This window comes from Pollicipes pollicipes, unplaced genomic scaffold (assembly GCF_011947565.3).
Source record: "Pollicipes pollicipes isolate AB1234 unplaced genomic scaffold, Ppol_2.1 Scaffold_6052;HRSCAF=7182_pilon_pilon_pilon, whole genome shotgun sequence".
In the NCBI taxonomy this organism is placed as follows: domain Eukaryota; kingdom Metazoa; phylum Arthropoda; class Thecostraca; order Pollicipedomorpha; family Pollicipedidae; genus Pollicipes; species Pollicipes pollicipes.
The window spans coordinates 23,823,588-23,845,551 of NW_023596805.1; the positions used below are offsets into that span (position 1 = coordinate 23,823,588).

General features: G+C 50.6%; 1 protein-coding gene across 1 annotated transcript in view; it reads left to right on the top strand.

Annotated features, from left to right (window-relative positions):
* Window positions 1-20,956: 20,956 nt before the first annotated feature.
* LOC119104374 (C-X-C chemokine receptor type 2) overlaps window positions 20,957-21,964 on the top strand; it is a 47,904-nt gene continuing 46,896 nt past the window's right edge. Inside the window, exon 1 of the mRNA XM_037228069.1 lies at window positions 20,957-21,950. The gene's annotated coding sequence lies outside the window, so the exon portion shown is untranslated. The remainder of the gene's footprint in view (window positions 21,951-21,964) is intronic.

Here is a 21,964-nt window from a genome sequence, read left to right on the forward strand (position 1 = left end):
CAGATATGTCACGGCGATATCACGGACGATGGCAGAGATGACACGGCGATATCACGGACGATGGCAGAGATGACACGGCGATATCACGGACGATGGCAGAGATGGTACGGCGATATTACGGACGATGGGGAGATGCCACGGCTATATCACGGACGATGGCAGAGATGTCACGGCGATATCACGGACGATGACAGATATGTCACGGCGATATCACGGACGATGGCAGAGATGACACGGCGAAATCACGGCTCCCATCACGTCTCGACGCCATCGGCACAACCGGGTACTTTGTGATGAGCTCACGCTGGCACAAGAGCGGTCCTCCGTCGCTGTATGGGGGAGGGGGTTGGGGGGGGGGGGGCAGGGGGGAGGCAGACGATGGTCGGCCGCTGGGGTTCGGAGCGCAGAGAACACGAGGGGATCGGTGCTGACACGAACCGGTCCCTGAACCATATCAGCAGGAGGACTAAGCACCGGTTGCCCATCACGGACGGCCGCAGAGGTGGCGACAGGAGGTCATAGGTCAGGCCCTGCCGCTGGGAGGAGAACAACTCTCACAGCGTACCCTTCGAGATGACGGGGAGCGAGGTGGGGGCAAAAGATGCTTTGCCTCAATGTTTTATATACAACACCGTTCTGTTTGTCGTTTTTTCTGAGAGCTGCAAAAGGGTTGATGTGGCTCCCCACTTTCGCCATCTCTGACTTTCGTTAGGAACGGACGAGAGCACAGAACACAGCGGGATCAATGTCAAGTCGCTGTACCAGCCACCTGTCGGCAGCATTATACAATAGCAGCATGGTGCCCCGTCGACAGGTGGGAAACCAAGCTTCTGACCTCCCAACAGGCGGCTCCCGCTGCTGAGCGAAGCTTACTCCGCTAGTGTTCACCCAACGCCCTGTGCTATGTCATCTCTCCGTTTGCTTCTTCTCGTTTCGTCTTCACGCAAAATCTTCACGCATAGCTTTGCCAGCTTTAAAATATAAAACTGGTTCAAACGAGATAAAACTGGTGCTTTCCAGTTGTCTAAGTCGAAGCTGGCTGTGCATCCGCAGCCCAAAAGTAAAACCGGATTGACATGCGGGAATTCGACCAGTGAGCAAATATATCACTTACGTCGCGCGGAACGTCGCGTGAAGCGAAGCTCCTTGGTTGTGCGCATGATAAGCGACTGTGCCCTGTGGACATTAACCAGCAGATTGCCGGTACGCGGCTAGCTGGCTACGGCTGGCTGCAAATCATACTCTGCGTTTAATCGTGATCGAAGCAATCATACAGAGTCATGAAATAAAATAAATCTGAGCGCACTTGGTGCAGTTGTTTCTGTCGCTACCAGTAACAGGTTCATGCGCTGGCACCGGTGCCGAACAGCTCTGTCATATGGATTCTGTGTTTGAAGGCTATTGCCTGGTCCTCTGCAGTGTTCAGACCCACTGTGTGTCTTACTCTCACCTTGATCTCCCACCCTCATCTTTGTCCCCTTCTCCCTCTCTCTCTCTCTCTCTCTCTCTCTCTCTCTCTCTCTCTCTCTCTCTCTCTCTCTCTCTCTCTCTCTCTCTCCTCTCCTCTCTCTCCTCCTCTCTCTCTCTCTCCTCTCTCGCGCGCGCGCGCACACACACACACACACCCACACACACACACACACAACACACACAAACACACACCCACAACACACACACACCACACACACACACACACACACACACACCACACACACACACACACACACCCACACACCCACACACACACACACACACACACACACCACACACACACACACACCACACACACCACACACCACACACACCACACCCACACACCACACACCACACACACACACACACACACACCACACACACACCCACACAACACACAAACACACACCAACACACCCCCCACACACAGACACACACCACACACACACACAACCCACACACAACACACACACACACACCCACACACACACACACCCCACACCACCACACACACACACACACAACACCACCACACACACACCACACACACACCACACACACACAAACACAACACACAACACACACACAACACACACACACACACACACACACACACACACACACACACACACACACACACACACACACACACACACACACACACACACACACACACACACACACACACACACACACACACACACACACACACACACACACACACACACAACACACACACACACACACACACCCACACCACACACACACACACACACACACACACACACACAACACACACACACACACACACACACACACATATATATATATATATATATATATATATATATATATATATATATATATATATATATGTATGTGTGGTGTGTGTGTGTGTTGTGTGTGTGTGTGTGTGTGTGTGTGTGTGTGTGTGTGTGTGTGTGTGTGTGTGTGTGGTGTGTGTGTGTGTGTGTGTGTGTGTGTGTGTGTGTGTGTGTGTGTGTGTGTGTATAAACACACACACTATCTTTTCGTTTGGGTCAACCTCCTAGTCATAAGTGACTTATTCCTTACTAGTAATAGACTGGAACAGCTGCTTCGGCGACATGTCATGTCATGTAGGTCCACATCGAGCAGCTGCTTCAGCGACATGGTATGACATGTAGGTCCACATAGAGCATCTGCTTCGGCGAGATATCATGAAATGTTGGTCCGCATAGAGCAGCTGCTTCGGTGAGATGCCATGCCATGACATGTAGGTCGTCATAGAGCATCTGCTTCGGCGACATGTCATGACACGTAGCTCCGCATAGAGCATCTGCTTCGGCGGCATGTCATCGCACACTAAGGCACTAAGAACTGAAAATAGCATGACTGCCAAGCACTGAAGCCCTCGGCATGGCTGGCAAACACCGAGTGCAGCAACAGCAGCGATGGCTGCCAAATAATGAGGGCAGCCATGGCTGCCAAGTTCTTAGGGCAGCCAGCAATACTGGGATAGAGCAACAGTATTAAGCATGGGTATGTGTAGACACGTGGCAAATCACAGACCCCCAAACGGTGGTGCATGAAATGCAATGTACGACGTGGTTATGCTGACGATGATGTTTTATAACATGAAGGGTTCAAACGATTTTATTAATAAAAAGCGGTTGCATTGCCAAAACTCCTCGGCTTGTTTGTTAACTCGGAATTGGCTGCTAGGTTTGGCTGGTTATTTTGACAAGATAGCCAGGGTGTGCTTGATGCCGTTCAACCAGTACCTCATGGTATGGGGAACATTGATAATTGTTACCATAAAGTGGCGAAATCCATCAAGGACACAAAAATTGTCTTGTGTTTGTGAAACAAAAATTGCCTGTCTTGCTTACATCAAGTGTACAGTACAGTGGCATTTTTCTCATTTTGAAAGATAATGTCAGTTCGTTCGCAAAAATTGCTACACGAAAGACCAAACAAGCACGCTCAGATAACCAGGATGCTTCTCAAGCTCCAGTTTCTTCGGCATTATGGTTTTTTCGTCAGATAATAACTGGTCGTCAACACACCAAATGGCATTGGTTAACAACATTGGTATATATACATATATATATATGTGTATATACGTGTGTGTGTGTGTGTGTATATACATGTGTGTATATGTGTATGTGTGTGTGTATATATGTACAGCCACCGAAGACCATTGGTATATATTTTCAACAACACTTAGCGGGTCCTTGAGACTTTCGGCTTGGTTATCCGTGTTCCGAGCCGCCCTAGCACAGTATCGTGCATCGATACGATCTGGAGTTACGATGAGTGGTTATTCTTGCTCTCTGTACTGGCGGAGTCTGCATAGATTCCGAACGAGTTCTGCCCATCGTGCGCCTTAGGTTTTGAAGAGTAATTTATTGCTGGCTTTTGTTATGCGTTACCAGAAACGGTGAAATAAACGTTGGATATTTTCGAAACATGAACCAATGCTTGCTTCTATTGCTCATCTAACCAAAATTTCCTGTATATTGCAGGTCGGTTGTGCTCAACATAAAACCCTTACTGCTGAAAATGATGATACGTTGATAAACTGATGCAATGTGAGGAAACGAAACAAAGGTGCTTGTACTTGAAACATCATTTCCTTCGTTCGCCAATGAAACATTTTGCCCCAGGCACCTCAGTCTAGCGTATGAGCTAGCATTGCAACGAACGTCGGAACAAACAGCGTTCAGCTCGCTCTATCAGTAGCTCGCATCAATAGAAAAAACTTGTGCTCCTTGCCTAGCATGACATCCGAGTCATACATGCCATGGCAAACGCATGGTTTATGTATGTTTCATATATGCATCATTGTATTTCAATGTCCAGATCAAATGTATAGGCATTTTATATCTCATTCACATGTACTGTAGATTGTGGGCTCGGATTTACTATGCTGAGTTAGCGACCTTTATTATGCCAGCAGATGCTGATGAAACGGACAAGAAACATTATAGCAAACAATGCCTTATAGAGCAGGCGCGGGTTATACTGACAGCACCTGATACTTGAAGCTGGGCTCATGATCACGAGTGATCATAAGTCCAGCTGAGGACATTGAGTGTTATCAAAATAGTCAACATGTGGTCCATAATATTGTGTGGTCAGTGCCTCCTGACATATTGAAGGTTGATAATTCAGCATAAAAACCCTGAACCAGTAAAGCCGAAAAACAAGGAGCTGAAGACCCTCCTGCTTTGTATTGTACCTCTCTAAATCCTGAATTGTTTACACCTTAGGGCTTCCCAAGCTTCTCGTTTTCATATCCTAACTTTGATCTTAATATTAGTTCGTAACTCTTGTTGAATCACGTCCCTTATACCGTGTAGATCTATATGTGACGTGCGTGTATTGTTTATCAATCAATTATACATCAAAGTTGAGGGTAGAAAACGACACTGAGCCATAAAAGCACAGACCCGTTGATCCTCGGAAAGGTGTAGGATGGCAGAACAGCATAAAAAACGAAAAAAAAATTGGGTGTGCATTAAGCGTTGCTATCAGCGGGAGGAATGGGTGATAAAAAGATATAGAGGAAAGAAGGGGTGATACGATTATCCCATACCTGCGACCACCGGCCCTGCAAACCATCAGTGACTTGCCTGCGCAGGGGAGGCGCGGGGATGGGATACAGACTGTCATCTTCTTTCATCTTTTTTCCCCTTTCCTCTCTAATTACCGGGTGATCGCAAATGCCGAAAATTGCTGCCGCCAACATTTTTTCTACCCGAACTAGAACGCGATGCCCTATATCGTGGTGGTGGTCCGAAAATTTGGTTAAATGTACCTTGAAACTTGCTACATTTGTCCAATATCATTGTAAAAGCTTGGTTGCCCTGCGCAAGCAGCTTGTGTACTTTTTACCCCAAGCCCATTATCCACCACAGCCCAAATCACCTGTGTAAGTTATCCCCAAGCCCATTATCCACCACAGCCCAAATCACCTGTGTAAAGTTATCCCCAAGCCCATTATCCACCACATCCCAAATCACCTGTGTAAAGTTATCAGTTTTAAAGCCCCAAGGGACACCAATTGCAGCTCGTTTGAAATGGGGTTGTGCCAGCTGGAATGATTCTGCTGTCTGCTGACCTTCTAACCGTATTTGGTCAGCTTGCTGACGCGCCAGGCGCTTCAAGTTTGGCTAATCATCGGTAACCAGAAGACACTACTGCCATGTTCTCGCCCGTCCTGTGCGTTAGCGTGGTCCTCACCGCTCGCACGCGGGTGAGAGACGTGACAAGTCTTAGTGGAGACTCCTTTGGTCGGAGCAGCAGCATCAGCATCAGCATCAGCATCAGTATCAGAACCGCCTCGTGCTCGGCGAAGGCCGAGCACGAGGCAGCCGGTTGGTGCAGTGAATGCTTATGTCCGGAGCTGCGAAAAGAATTGAGCAGATGACGGGGACAAAGCGTGCCAGAACGGAACGAAACGGATGAACAGCACGGATGAGGAGAAGTGGCTCGGTCATGTAGACTGCTCCACTCCCTGAGACTCGAAGACTCGGCACTGGAGGCTGGTCACCAGAGGTGTGTCAACGGATATGTCACCGGATATGTCACCGGATATGTCACCGGATATGTCACCGGATATGCCACCGGAGACGTGATCGGTGGTGAGTCATTGCAGATTTGTAACTGGACGTCATCCGCTGATGTCGCCGCTAAGTCTGGATCGCTGACGAATCGCGACGCTGAAATGGGATTAGCACAACGCAACGGAGGTATCATCGCAGCGAGTGTTCTCGAACAATGGCTCGGATAATCGACTTTAAAACACGTGTTAATATCTGAGAACAGATCTCCAATCTAGTTGTGATGGACGATCAATGCTGGAACCTGATCAATCTGGGAAGAACTCCAAATCGCTGAAAGACGCTTTGGGAATGTTCAGGTTTAGTGCATTTAGCCCACATGCTGCCCACAGATCACTTCTGTGCAGTTATTTTTATTGGAGGTAGTTTCTGATGGCTGGAAAATATACGGAGAAATCTCCGGTCATCAACGTTTTGCAGGAATAACAGCTTTAGAATTAAGACATCACACATTGTCTGTCTGTATAAAATGGGCTATATCAACCGTCGCCAAGAACATCATGACGCACTTAGCTGCAGAGGCTATAAAATATACTTTGAAGCATAGGGTCGGGAAGCTTTGCACTCACACCGATTGTCCGCATGTGAATTTCTCAGTCGAAAAACAGGCCATGAAATGCGGACGCTGAAGAACTTAACCAGCAAGCTCGCCTTTCATGGCGCAGATCTACCCAATTATAATTCGGAACTCCGTAATTTGACGGCCCTTTGGAACCCGGATTACAGTACATGTGAAGCCACCTGCTGCTTTGGTACGCTTGATTACATTACCCACTTGGCTGCACAGCATCGATGTTATAATCGCTGAACCACGGAAAAGGCATAACGTTGGACAAACTACAGTGCCAGCGTGGGTATGGCGCCCAACAAATCATCCCGGCTTTGATGATAAAGAGCCACCACTGGGGTCCCCAAAGAGCACTCCGTCGATCGGATCTAACTGGGGGCGACACCTAACAGGCGCCATCGGTACGAGGCTCTTCCATTCCAAATGTATCCGGCCATCCGGAAAGGTCTGTTCTCGGACGAGAATGGGCGCGCATTCTCTAGTGAGAACATCTTGGACAAGACGGCTTGACCTTTTCCTTTAAAATGGATTCCGACCGGGGTCACGTGGAGAGAGGGGGTAGGGTGGGGGTAGGCAATCTGCGCTGAGTTATGTTCACATTCGTCATCGTGGCTATCTGCCGACCAGCCTGTGCGTTTGACTGCCATCTGGCGGCGCCTCGGCGGAGGATCGACCACTTCCGGGGACGATTACCGGGATCCGGCACATCCGTGCTGCGAGCCGGCAGCGAACTGCGGTTCAGGGGAAGAATGATCTGGTCGCATCCATTCTCAGGGCACGTACTTCACCGAGTGTGACTCAGGATGTCTGTCTCTGCAGGAGGACGCATTAGAATATCTGACCACGGAGGGCATCAGGAAACTTCTTTAGAGAAAAGTTCTTCCCGGAGTCCTGCATATCTTTGCATGTGCCTGGATGAGGTGGGCGCGGGGGTAGGGGAGGGGAATGAGGAGCGTCCCGTTGATTTTGTCGACCGCGGTCGCAACACAAGGGAACTGGCATCATGTTTTGTTGTCTACTGTCTAGAAGTAGGACCCAAAGCTCTGCCGTCTAGCTAGAACTGGCTAGAGCAAGCTACTAGAACTGGCTAGACCTGGCTAGAACAAGCTAGAGCTCGCGCATAGTGCCCGTCCTTGGACCATGACGAATCTAAAACCCTGCGGCAATGCTTCTTCCGACGGCTCCGACACCACCCATGTTTCACTTATTGTGGCATGTTGTTAGCTGAGGGTAGGTCTGCATGTTCCAAAATCAGAAAGGGCGTCACAGAGCAAATTGCTGTCCGGTACACAGTTGGACAGAGGATCAGGTTCGTGCTGAGACTGTCCGAGACGTTCGCGCCGTCGCCTCTGTCCAGGCGACGGCGATTTCTAGCGATGGCGACGAAGTGCTGTGATGCCAGCCCATCAGCGTCAGCTCCACCACCGCTCCATTTGAAGCCAACGGGGCCGGCCAGCCGTTCAGATAACCTTTGGAAGGTTTGCGAGTCATGCATGGGTTATGGACGTGTCATGTACCGTTCCCAAAGACCGTGCATCACGCGGGCGATCAGCCAGTGCCGACCACGAGATGGATCGCTGCCCAACCGTATACGGAGGGCACCTAGCCAAAGCAGGTCTACCGAAGGTTGTCGTTTCCAGCTTGTACAGCACCTTGGTGACGGGCCCGTCAAAAGTGGTATGTGTGTTGCTGTTGTACGCCAACCTCAAGAGTCGCTACACCATTTGCTTCCATTGAGAAGAGAAGCACCGAAGTTTATAGCAACAAAATCCCCCCTCTAGATGCCGTCATAGCTTAGTGCATTAGCACGACCTGCTATGTGCTGCTGGTGGACATTGCATGCCGATTTGAAAAGTCACTTGACCATTAGCTTCTATTTAGGAGAGGCACACCGAAGGTTATCGCGCAAAAGCCACCTCTATGTGATGTCATAGCTCAGGGCATTAGCACAAGCCGGGATTGAGTTTTGCGCAAAACGTGCGATGAATGTGAAACAAGCTATGCTAGGCCTGAATAGCCATCAGCCGTTTCCCGTGTTTTATAATGCCGCTTGGGTGGGTGGTATTTATTACTCCCAGAGAGTAATATAGTACTAACCCGGTCGCCAATCACATGTCGTGCCAAACGCTTAGCCGCCTGTTTGGCAGAATGGCCCCGGAGTCCGTTCGGCCAGGAACAGTTTGTAGCGAATACGCTGAACGAACCGTTCCAGCAGAGCCGTTCCGATTCAATGGAAAAATTTGTATCTCGGCTTGTCAAACGTTTCATACCGGCCGCTCATCAATGTATCGACTGCGCACCAGTGCATCGATTGCACACCAGTGAATCGATTGCACACCAATGCATCAACTGTACACTAATGTTTCGACCCCGCACCAATACACAGTCAAATTAAATGCCGCCAGATCGCCTCCTGCCGCTCTTATGGTCAGGTGTTGAGTATCCTTCCAGCTGAGTCACATGATTGGCAGTGCTGCTCCAGCCCTCCCCGTCGGCTCTCATTTCGCAACAGCTGCTGGCCCCATACCCCGGCACGACTCTGGCCCACCCGCCCACTGTGCTCGATGGTCCCAGAAGGTTCGGCACAACTCTGGCCCACCCGCCGATTTTTCTCGATCGTCCGACAAGACCTTATCGACCTGTGCCATGCGACAGCGCCCCGTTATTGGCGTCTGGGATGCCACGCACTCACGCATGGCGTGATGATAAGGCCAGCGTAGATGGCGTGACTGTTCTAGCATGTCCGGGAGACAATGCATACGAGATGGCCCATGGGTGGTTATGTATGCCGCCGCTGTTGATCCGTGTGTTCACAGGCGGCTGCGTGTGTGATGGCATTAAGGGTACCTGGTGTCTGTGTTGTTTGTGTAATGTTCCACGCCTTCGTTCCTCGGTCCTAGGCCACGGCGCGGGCTATGCGGGCGACAGTGCGGTAGGTTAGTTGATGGCATGTCAATGCATGATGTAAACATGTCTGTGTTCGTTGCAAAATGGTTCAGAAAGGAATACGACGTGCACAAAGTCATTTCAGCACGCACTATGAACCGAATGCGCCAAGAGAAGTCCTCCTCACTCATGTTGACGTGAATGTCACTGGTGCTAGTTAAGAGCTTTAGGATCGCTTCGAAACAACCGATTTGTCATCCGAGTAAGCGTTTTACTTGACAAGATGGATGATTTATCACACAAAATCGCCTTCAGCTAAAGACGGTCGTAAGCGTAAATCAAACAAATAAAAGAACACAACCACAGCGAGGCAACACGCTCACCCATTAGCTACACACAACTGACCCACTTCGAGATTATCGCAGTCCGCTGGGACCGACTGGAATTGGAACCGGCTGCTCCATGCAGGTGCCGTAGTCAATCCCCAAGCAGCCAAACATAGAACAAAAAGGGTGCCGATTTCCAGGTCTTTACCGCACGGCGAGGATCTAACGTAACTGGCGGTGGCGACTGTCTTTCAGTCCATACAGCAGCCAGAGATAGGCTGCGTCTGCGGGCTTGCCGTGAATGCTGCACGGAGACGTGTCTGCAGCGTGTCAACCGTGGTAGTCAGGAATATATTTGCGGCGAGATTTTTTGATTATTTGCGACGAGACGTATTCGCTAGGATCCCTCACGGTCATTGATACTCTAAATCACTTCCTGCTCGAGCTATTGGAACGTTTTGACATGTTTTATCACAACTCACGAAATACATCTTCGGGGAGACGGCAAGCAGCTCCAAAATGCCGATTTATCTGGGCCTGTGGCTAATGCCTCTCGTTCCTCAAAGTGGTCGATCAAACTGGTGGATGCTTGAATGCCACAGACTGTTCCTGGGCGAACATTGCAGAACATCAACTGCTTGCATTAACTGCACACATCAACTATGTACATCAACTGCAGGGAGCATCACCTGCGCCTGCTAGGGAGCGTCCGCACCAAGCAGAACCAACGATTTCAGAATTTCATTCGTCAAATCTCTAAAATATTTACTGGTAACGCACATACACCAGTTTATATGCATGATGTATGCGCGGGACCGGTTGTGCACGGCGGCATAAGTACCGATCTCATTCCGATGGCACGGCATTGGTGCCGGCGGTTTCAGTGCACCACATAGAGGACAGCTCCCGGCACCAGCAAAGTACCAGGATACCGATATTAAAATTTGCCGATATCGATCTTTACCTATCATTAGTTACCGATACCGATAATTACCGATACGAAGACTTACCGATATCGATATTTGCCGATATTGACACTTACCAATACCGATACTTACCGATATGGATGCTTACCGATAGCGATAGCTTAACAATCTAGCCCATATGTTGCGGTTGGATTTCTTCACGGAAAGTGCCCACGCGGGCACCGACGAAAACATTCACCACCAACCCTCCCATAGAGCGACAGCTCGTGGTAGCCTCGGAGAACCACCCGACCGCCATGCCCCCTACTCAACTGGCACGGCGTTTACCGACATCGCGGCTTTCCAAAACCACAACGATGAAAGCTCAAGGCGCGTCCTAACGAGCTTGCACGGGGACAATGGGCCGCCCGGAGCCGCCGGTGTCATCGGTACTTCGCTAGGGTCCGGCCGGTTGGTCGTCGTCCGGTCCGCTGTCTGCAGCTTAATGGCGGCTGTGGTTACGATGGACAGACGTCAGAAGCATTGCCAGGGCCTGTACACGGGGGGGGGGGCAGGTTGCGATGGATCGGACGCGGTGTCGGGAGAGCGGGTCGGGCTAGCCGCCGTAAGGTCCATGAGGCCGCTGGTGGTGCACCTGGTGGCCACGAGGCGATGCGTGATGTCAGCATCCACCCTTGCATCGCATGATAGCTGCATGCCCATCTGAGGTGGAGCTTGTGAAGTTAAATCTATCACGTTCAGAAGGAAGTACACTTTTGTACGAGATTCGTGGCCGGGTTTCCCGGTAAGAACACGCCCCTCCTCGTCTGGCACCGTTACACTGCGGTAGCGTGGTCGACCTCATGACGAAAGGGAAAGTGTAAGCATAGCGGTGAGTCCGATGAGTCCGGCGGCTTCCTCGAGGGGACTGCTCACCACTGGTGCCAGAGTCCGCCGGCGAAACATCAGGATGTCGTCGTCAAGTACGAGGACTTTATTCACCACAATTCCGTCAGTACAAGCCCTCACGTGATTTCCAGCACCGTGCAGATATGGTTTGAGACTGAATGTCGCACCGATTACTGCTTTGACAAAAGAGGAGCGTACTATCCGTTAGCCCATTAGCTGCGCAAACTTGTTCATTCGCGCATCGCTCCACATGTGGCGATGTCAGATGCATGACTTGCGCTTGGTTTGCCTGGTTTAGGGGAGTCTGGGTTTAGTTAGATGGTTTTTAGTTTAGTTAGATGTCTGCGCTGTGCGCCATGCTGCTGTCATGACAACAGCAGAAATCCGGGACCCGGCGAGTTTTTTGTGGTTGAGGAAATGGCATGTTATTATAGCAAGATATAGCATGTTGAGGAAAGTTTAAGAAACAAGACGAAACCATCCTATTTGGATGATGAAATGTTGGAATAAAACTGATTTACCAAAAGCTGCTGCGACGACTGCCACATCTGTCACGCCGCATTCTTCGCCGGTGGCAGCCAGCACCACGAACGCACGACACGGACCAAACGAAATTACAGCCGCTTGCTTTGTCGAGTGGGGTGGGGCTCGTGCATCCTCCGCACGAGCTTTAAACTGACTGAGCCCGACTTCAGTCACGTCCGCAACTCGAGCCCTAGTCAGAGGCCGATGCGTGGTGCTTAAGTTCGGGTCCACGTCTCAGGAGAATGAGTCTGAGTCGGAATTTCAGCCGTCCCTGCGTCCTGGATTGTATCAAGTCCGACGGTCGCGTTCGTCAGTTCTCAGGAGATGGGATAAACAAAATTTCGTTTGGGATGCACGTGCTATTCAGCATAGTAATTGCAAAAGGGCTAGTCTCACGTAACCTGACCTGACATAGCCTTAACCTGACCTGACATAGCCTTAACCGAACCGACCCATCTGTGCAAACATTGGACATCTTGTCTGGTTATCACTGGATATGGTACGGCATTGTGGGAGTGGGATGAAGTTTTAGAAGAAGTTTCGGTAGCTCCATAAAGTTTTAGCGGCAGGTGTAACATCTTGGCGACATAGCCCAAGCTACACCAGCCAAACCAAACCCGACCGAACTCAACCGATACCAGCCGAAACGAATCCGATCCAGGCAACGAAGTGCGTCCCAGTTGGGCGCGGGGCGCAGGCAAGGGTAACACCTTTCAACATGTCCAGTACCTAACTATATTTCACATGCGTTGCTACTGGAACGCGCCCTCCAGCCATGAGTGAAGTGTGAATGAGAATGCAAGTCGGACTGAGTCACAGGCTGCTGAAAGCTCGCTGGGTGAGTCCGAGTCGGAGTCCGGTCATGCTTACGTCCGGACGCATTGCCGATACACAAAGCATGCCAGCAGGAAGGAAGGCCGGATGCCACTCTCTGCAGGAAGGAAGGCCGGATGCAACCCTCTACGCGAGCACCTCAGTATACATCGCCGACATTTTCATCCTCTGACGCGAAAAAAGACATCATTAGAAAGACCACGCAACGACCCCGCGACAAGGCGAAATCGAAACAAAACGACAAGAGTGAATCCTCCCCACCGCGCCGCGCTCTCACCGCCCCTGCGACCGCAGCGCGCGCCCAGACCATGCAACCGGTTGCTGATGGCACGGCCGGCCAGATGCGGTGGGGCCTGGGGATTTGTTCGACAGGCGGTCGGGGACGGTGCCGCCGGTAATTTGTCACGCCGCGCCGCCTGTCACGCCTGTCACGCCCGTCCGTATGGGGACGCTCACGCGTGTCACGCGGCCGTGTACTGGGGAGATCGCATCAGCGGGCGCGGCTGGTCCGCGGCTGGTCCGTGGCCGTGGCTGGTCTGGCAGCGCGGCTAGTCCGCGGCTGCCGGACCGGCGGCGCCGGCCGAGCGGCGCGCGCGGAGGTCGCGGAGGTGTTATCGCAACGGGTGTAAGGCGGGCGCGGTGATCGTGTCGGCGTTGTCCGTGGCGGGTGTAAGGCGGGCGCGGTGATCGTGTCGGCGTTGTCCGTGGCGGGTGTAAGGCGGGCGCGGTGATCGTGTCGGCGTTGTCCGCGGCGGGTGTGGGGCGGGCGCGATGGTCGCTTCGGTGTTGTCCGCGGCGGGTGTGAGGCGGGCACGGTGGTCGTTTCGGTGTTGTCCGCGGCGGGTGTGAGGCGGGCACGGTGGTTTCGTCGGTGTTGTCTGCGGCTGCCGCGGGCAACGTGACAGAGAGGGAATGTCGGGGGAGGCTGACTGCAGTATAGTTGGCAGACATTTGCTGCATGGCTGCGCCTGCACACCTCGATCTCTTGCTTCTTTTTTTGTGTGTTAATTTTGTTCACTATCGACGGCCGCGTCGCTTAAATGCTTTCCCTTAAGTCAGCCTTTTCAACGTACAGTTAAGCAGCGCAGTGGAAATCCATTGCTGCCAACTCTGCAGCACATAACTCCCGCGTGCTTGAAGTTAACAAGGCCATTTCCGCCAAATGGTCCCCAACTCGCATGGAATTGGATCCGAGCGCGGGGGAAGGGGGGAAATGTCACCAAATCGAGCTCCGCGATTGGTCGGTCGCGACCCGTTCCATTGGGAAAAGTTCAGATGTAAAGTGGATAATGAGATCGGTCCGCGTTAGTGCTACGTTATTGGCGTGCCCTACAATCCAAAAAATATTGCTCCCAAAATGTCGAGATGCTTCATGTGTCATGTTTTCATTGCTGAAACTCTTAGAATACAGCACAATGTTCGTTATAGTTGATTTGCGAGGATATTACGTCAGTAATGAGTATATTTTTCACCAAGAATTACCTGTTTTGTGCAAACATGAAGATGGTAGAGCTATATCGCATGCCCTGGTACAATATAATATTTCCCGTGTAAAACAATAAGATCTAGAACGAGCCGTGCATAAGCAGACAACAAGACAGAAGAGTAGACGAACATATAATCAAGCAGAAGCTTATGTTAGATTTGACCATTCTTCGCGTTAGGGGAGCTCAGGCCGATTCGTACCATTCAGTCTAATCGAGTGCCGGTTTTCCTTTCAGACCAGTGGGCCATACTGGACTAATATGTGATCGAGAAGTGCCACAAAAGGCTGCCAGTATCTAGATCTTGCAAGCTTCCTTAGACATTCAGTTGGCACCAAGGCCATGCCCAGGTTAAGAGAGCTCAACGAGCCTGCGAGCTCTCAGGCCCCGCCTCAGTGTCAAGGCCAAGATAACCGTCATAACTTATAACGCGACGTGAGATCATGATAATCATAATCATGATCATGTTAGAAGCTACGTCGGAGAGCATCCTATCTCGGTCATGAGCAAGGGCAGATATACGCATGTCACACAAAACTCATCGCACTGTGTCGCAAAACGGCCAAGCGGTAGGGGTTAAAAGACGCCGCGGCCTTTTAAACGGGCACCATCATAGGCGACCATCAAGGGATATACACTACCAACACATGTCAAACGGTTATTAGGAAACAAACATGGCTACGATGCGTCAGACAGCCATCATGAACAAGGAGTGTTGCCAAATGGTTCTCTCGCTGCTCTTTGACCATATTCTCGGACACTTCAGGGTATTAATACACATAAGAATGTTGGTGTGAGTTGGTGTGTCTCTGGTGTTGGTGTGGCTTTGGACTTCCTTTACAGAAGTCCAAAGCCGGAAGGATTACAAGACCGCCTGACTACCAGTTGCAGGCGTACAATTCTGAATGTGCAGCCTCTCTCTCTCTCTCTCTCTCTCTCTCTCTCTCCTCTCTCTCTCTCTCTCTCTCTTCTCTCTCTCTCTCTCTCTCTCTCTCTCTCTCTCTCTCTCTCCTCTCTCTTCTCTCTCTCTCTGTCTCTGTCTCTGTCTCTGTCTCTGTCTCTGTCTCTGTCTCTGTCTCTGTCTCTGTCTCTGTCTCTGTCTCTGTCTCTGTCTCTGTCTCTGTCTCTGTCTCTGTCTCTGTCTCTGTCTCTGTCTCTGTCTCTGTCTCTGTCTCTGTCTCTCTCTCTGTCTCTGTCTCTGTCTCTGTCTCTGTTTGTCTCTGTCTCTGTCTGTCTCTGTCTCTGTCTCTGTCTCTGTCTCTGTCTCTGTCTCTGTCTCTGTTCTCTGTCTCTGTCTCTGTCTCTGTCTCTGTCTCTGTCTCTGTCTCTGTCTCTGGTCTCTGTCTCTGTCTCTGTCTCTGTCTCTGTCTCTGTCTCTGTCTCTGTCTCTGTCTCTGTCTCTGTCTCTGTCTCGTCTCTGTCTCTGTCTCTGTCTCTGTCTCTGTCTCTGTCTCTGTCTCTGTCTCTGCTCTCTGTCTCTGTCTCTGTCTCTGTCTCTGTCTCTGTCTCTGTCTCTGTCTCTCTCTCTCTCTCTCTCTCTCTCTCTCTCTCTCTCTCTCTCTCTCTCTCTCTCTCTCTCTCTCTCTCTCTCTCTCTCTCTCTACTGGGGCGGCTACACCAACTGACATATCGATCAGGGCACCCCTCGCCTCGCCAGGCCACCAACAAAGCACCAGCAGCTGCTGCAGCGCTGCTGGCAAGTGACGCTCCCGCCGTCGGCCGCGCTAAGGTCGTCGCCGGCGCGCCCTTTCGGTGCTGTTTTAGCGTTCCCTATTCCCCCTGTAGACCGCGAGGCTGCCTTGGGACTCACCATTGATCAGATTACCCGGACGTTTTGTACCGGTCGGAGTTCATAATTTGGTTCGCAGAAAGCCTTTGCTGAATAACATGTCACTGGCTTAACAATGGAGTGCTGTTGTCTGGTGCCGACTTCCAAACACTGAATATCGCGTAGCTCATCCACATCTGTGAAGGCATCGTCGCTCGCTTTGCCTGGCCTCGCGTGCGTATGTGCAAGACGCCGTACATCTCCACCGGATATGACCTCCCCTGGCGTCTTCTCCCACGCGACGTCCGCCCCCGCTCCGCCACGGAGGGCCCCTTCCAGCGCAGTACGTTACGCGTCGCGCCACCCACGCTGTCCCGCAGTTGTTCGATCTCCCCAACCGACCACTTTGGTGAGCTCCCCTCACCGGCCGCAGGCAACATATTCTTTGGTGCGTCGGTGCACTTGATGGTGCGCTCTGGCACGTGCAGTGCTCATCAGAATGTTCCTGTTGGAAAGTACCCTTTCAACGGAAGAAAACATTAGCGGGATGCTGCATTTCGGCGCTGCGATGGTACCCGCTGGCAGCTCGGTCATTAGCGGGATGCTGCATTTGTGAAGGCGGTGGGGTTGTCGATGGCGTGACTGGTATTATCATCGTACTCCATCGCAACGGTATATCGTAAAAGTGTTGTGTCACAATAGTATTACCATACTGCAATACCGCAGCAGTGTGGTATCGCATTAGCATTGCATGACTTAACAGGGCAAAGCGAGAACGGTATCACATTTGCGGTGTCGTGCGTGACCACATTACCTCACATTGGCCACTTTTTCTTGCGTGTGATCACCGTATTTCGTGCTTACTGCTCTGTGTGCGCACCTTGCGCCACAAAGAACCTCTCATCGCATGCACACACGTGCAGTCGAGGGGGTCACGGGGCAGGAGTGCTTACCCCAGAAAATACTTTGTTACCCACGCATTTCCTTTGCTAAGTGCGATGTACGCAGGGTCCAACCTATGAAAAGCAAATCCCTCTTAACTTTTTCCCCTTTGCAATGCTAGATTTATGTAAACACCACATATGTCATGGCTGTTCTTAGCGTACGGTCTCTGGCCATGACTGTAGCTATTGCAATAAGAACAAACATGACCCACCGCACTGTGACATCCATTTTTAGACATGTGTAGCAAACCAACATGAACAAAGAACTTTTGACCCCAATCCATCTACGCATTATGATATCCCCCCCCCCATTTTGTCTAAGTACGTTTTCAAATACACGTAGGTTCACGCTTGCTTCAGAGTACAAGTCCCTGTCGCTCGGGAAATAACATATCTTGATCGAACATTTCTGGAGGATGCATCATAAGATCTATACGCTGGAGCCTACTCGGGTGATGAGAACAGCGTTCATCGGTTGTTCTCATTGCTTGGGTCGGTTGCAACGCACAGGACCTCATAAAATAAATTTTCGAAAATTGTTATGCTTGGATACATCATCTCCTGAACGACAGCGGCCAATAATTCCGAAGACATAAAGCCACACGGACATATGACAAACAAAGAGCCATTAGGACCCGTCAAGATTGGCCCATCTCAGGTTCCGCACATATCTTCGAAACTAATATTGCCACTTGGCCTGCTTGCATTTACGTGGGTACGTAGTTGCGTGCGTTTGAAAACATGTGTTGCGGAATGTGGAAAAAAGCTTACAACTCGTGGATGGGTTAAGACTGAAAGCTTAAGACGTTCGTTGTCCAGGTTGGCTTGTTTCACGCGTCTAAAATACAATTATTGGCATTCGGTTATCCTGCTTATTCTTATAACAATATCAAGGTTATTCAGTTGTTTCAATATCACTGAAGTGCCACCATGCTTCACGCTTTTCCAGAGCTGCGATACTAGCACCATGTCATAACGGACATTGTGCATTCACATCAACGGCATGTGTCCATGAGTTTCAGGTAGAAGCGCCCATGGACCCCGGCAAGAGTTTCGCTCCACACGGTATTTGCCTCCCTCTGTGCATTTCTATATCACTCCGCACTTTGTGGCCATTTCCACTTGGGCACGTACAGTAGCCTTCCCCAAGCGACGCTCTTCAAGGAAAATTCGTCTCCTCATTACTAAAAAACAGCACAGACTCGTCCCTGTCCCAGCGATTACGCTTCGTGTACAATTGACAGTCTAATCTGCAGACCTTGCGCCATCCTGTGATCAGGCAGCTGCTTGCGACGCATCCGCATGGCGGCTCGGCCTGAGTTGTCCGCACCGAAGGTGGCAGCAGTGACGTCAGCAGACATTGAGCTGCCTCTTGATTTTCGACTTGTTGAGTTCGCACGTCAAAAATAGTCATCCTTTTATGCACTAGAAGGGTCTGGTTGTGAGAAGGCTGCAGGCAGTCGTTGAAAGGTGGCATGAAAATTATTCATGCTCCCAGCATGACCATGGATATGTGCTGGAAACATGCTGATGGCGTGATAATGGTCGGCTAGTAGCCACAAGCCCTGCTGGAAACGCAAGTCATTTGCGTAACACATCAATGATGCTTAGTGTGTTCTTTTAACGATTCCCCGAGGCGTCTTAATGGTCGGTTATTTTTGGCAAAACGCCAAACACCGGCGGAAGCCAAAGATCAGGGACTTGAGAATTGCGGAGGGGTTGCCCCAACGCACGCGACCGTCACCGCGTGTCTTTTGACCCGCGGGCGAACGATCCTGCGTGGGCTCCGTCTCGGCTCCTGTGCGGTGCAGCGTGTACTCTCATGCTGGACTGGCTACGACGGTAATAGTCACCGTAACAAGTTCCGGGATTTTCTTGACCATCCGGGTCTGCGGTAAGCAAAGCACAGAGCTGCGATACAGTGCCGTTGGATGTGGCTCGTGCCACTGAATATGTTGGAGAAGTCATCACTGTCTGGCTTTTCCCGGGAAGTGTGACATGGGCAGAAGGCTCTGGGTGCGTCGCGTACTGCTGTTGAAGATCCAACTGAATGTGAGCCCTGCTGATTGGGACTTCCATGGCCGTTCAAGATCTTGCGCGCTTTTGCGGCATCGAGTACCGACGTGCTCGAGTGCTCACCCCAATGACATCCATGCGCCTACGTTTAACCGGTATCTCCTGGCATAGTGAAGGCCGTCTATTTTCAGGACAGGGACAGTTCGGACTGTTTCACTGTTCGCTGTCATGGCCGCAGACTCTTGGGATGTCAACATTGCCGTAGGAACGTTTGAGGAGCTCTTGACTGAAATCGTAAATCGCAACTAGTAAAACATCCACACAGAATCTGCAGCGCAGGCCATGGACAATGGCAAGGAATGCATGATAATAAATCCTGCAGAAGTCGAAGGGTCCAAATCAAATTGGTCTTATATCAGATCAGCATGCACAACTCCCCGCGGAAGTTTGAATGCCAGGTAATAATGCTGGCTGACCTTTGTAAAATATTGCGGATTATGTAATGACAGCACGGAATGGCATCGCAAACTTCTAGAAGGTAAGTATACCTCAGGCGTGATTAGCTATGAATACGCGTTCCTGACCATTCGGGCGTGACCTTTGTCTTATTCATGAACAAAGTCTAGAGGTCTACGCTGAAACCCCATGAAAAATAGATGTCCATTCTTGATTCCCCGAAACATTCCGTGATGTCTCCAAGCTTTTCGGCGATGGAAATCCACGAAAACGGAAATCTCCGCGGACTTCTCAGAGGCGGCAGGTTGACCTAACACGGTGCGTAGATAATGGCAACATCGGATGGCCCTTTGCCTTCGACGTCACTTGATGTAGAAGGCAAAGAGCAAGCCAATGTTACCATTATCGTGGCGTTGCGGTGAGTGATTTTGGCGCAGTGGATGAGAAAGTCACCAAAACCACAGTTTTTCATGATCTGACCAAGCTGCAGGTCATTTTCATGACCTGGGGGGCATCCATTAACCAAAAAGTATAAAGCAATTTGGTGACACCGGAAAGTTGACAGGACAGACAGCACAAGGGCCTTTACAGCATCGTTCCATCTTGCTTAATTGTTGAACGAACTAAAGGGGAATTTCAATCCTCACCCTGGTAGCTCGAAAACTAGAATGCAGGTTAAGCTCTTAGTAGTTCGAAATTTTAAATGCCAGTGACACAACAGACCCAGTGACGTTAAACAACCTTCAACATGCTGAAATAAACCACCAAACACGTACAAAATATCTGAAAAGATATTTTGATCCCGTGCATTTATCAAGTGTGAGCAAAATTCAAGTGCAAAATTGGAATTGCAAGCCGAGACAGGTGCCAGATGATGTTCCCCATCCTGCAGGCAATATGACTGTCGCCAGTGCAAAATGCGACCTGATCCCAACCGTCCAAGCAATTCACCCGCACTTGTATCATCCCTTGCTTCGGACGCCGGATAGCCAATGCCATCGAGGGGCTGCCCCAGGTCACAGAGGTCAGGTCAAAAGCTATCGATGACCAGGACCGAATCGAGTTGACCTGGCTGATTGAGTTGGACTTGGCAGAGCTGCATTCCGTCAGCATGACTAGCGTGGTGGACGTGTCTTGTTAGAAAGAGTGCCTGTTATGTCCTGTAACATCTGGCTGACACTGCAGCCGGCCCACCGGCATGCCCTTCGCAGCCAATGCGTCCTGCTGAGAGGAGTAATGCCCAAAACCACCCGTCCGTACCGCCGCCGCCGTTGCGCCCCGCCATGTTGGCTGTCTGTCTCTTCAGCTTGCTCGCGTCCAACAACGACCATGTCGCACGCAGAATTCCGTTCGGGAAAACGCAGCAAAAATGTAAACGCGTGTAGCGTAGCCAAATGTTGTTTCATAACTGCGTTTCACCGCTACTTCTTGATATCTAGAACGTCGATTGTTGTCAGGATAAAATTTCCAAATCAGTGCCCTCACCTTGTCACCTCGCGCGCGAGACGTAACCATTGCCGTGTTCCAGGGTGCTTGCCTGAAATACTGTTTTGTCGTCCGTGGCCTGCGCGCCACCGTGAAGGCCATTGTCGGCTGAATCCTTTGACAGCCCTTTCTGTTTGGTAATGGGCACATGCTTAGCCCGAAACCGCCACTAATAGCAGCGGATTGCCTATTCGCCGATCGCTTTCCGTGTATGGCATTTGGCGTCCCAATAGTGAGACGAATATCGGAGACCTTTCAGCTGGAACGCCAGCTATATCACCGATCTTGTGCATAATGCTGATCATTACGAGGCTGTCATTAGGCTGCTTTCACTCATTCCATGTAGTTTTCAGGTGGAAAAGTGAATAAACGATGTAATATGGATGAATTACATTGCCATAAGAGCATAGTCGCATTTTCCAAGCAGCAAATTGATAAAGATGTTGCCTGCGCCGAACCATTTTAGGAAATATCATGCACGTAAAAGACTTCAAGTTATTGTAATCATTCGTATCTCGTCAGCTCCGGCAAGCAAATTAGGATGAGTAAGAAGGAGCATTCACATTTGGTAACTAAAGACAAACCTTCACCAAATGAAACGTGCGTGCACAGATGTGCTATGTAACCTCTTTGCCTACTTTCCAGACCCGCCATTCGTTGATGAGGCAGGCTTTTGGACTGCATGGCGGCAGTCTGAGGCTGCAGTTTTGACGCCAGCACTAGTATATCGTTAACTGGGCAGCCAAGAGCACTGTCTGATTCAGGTAAGTGCTGACAG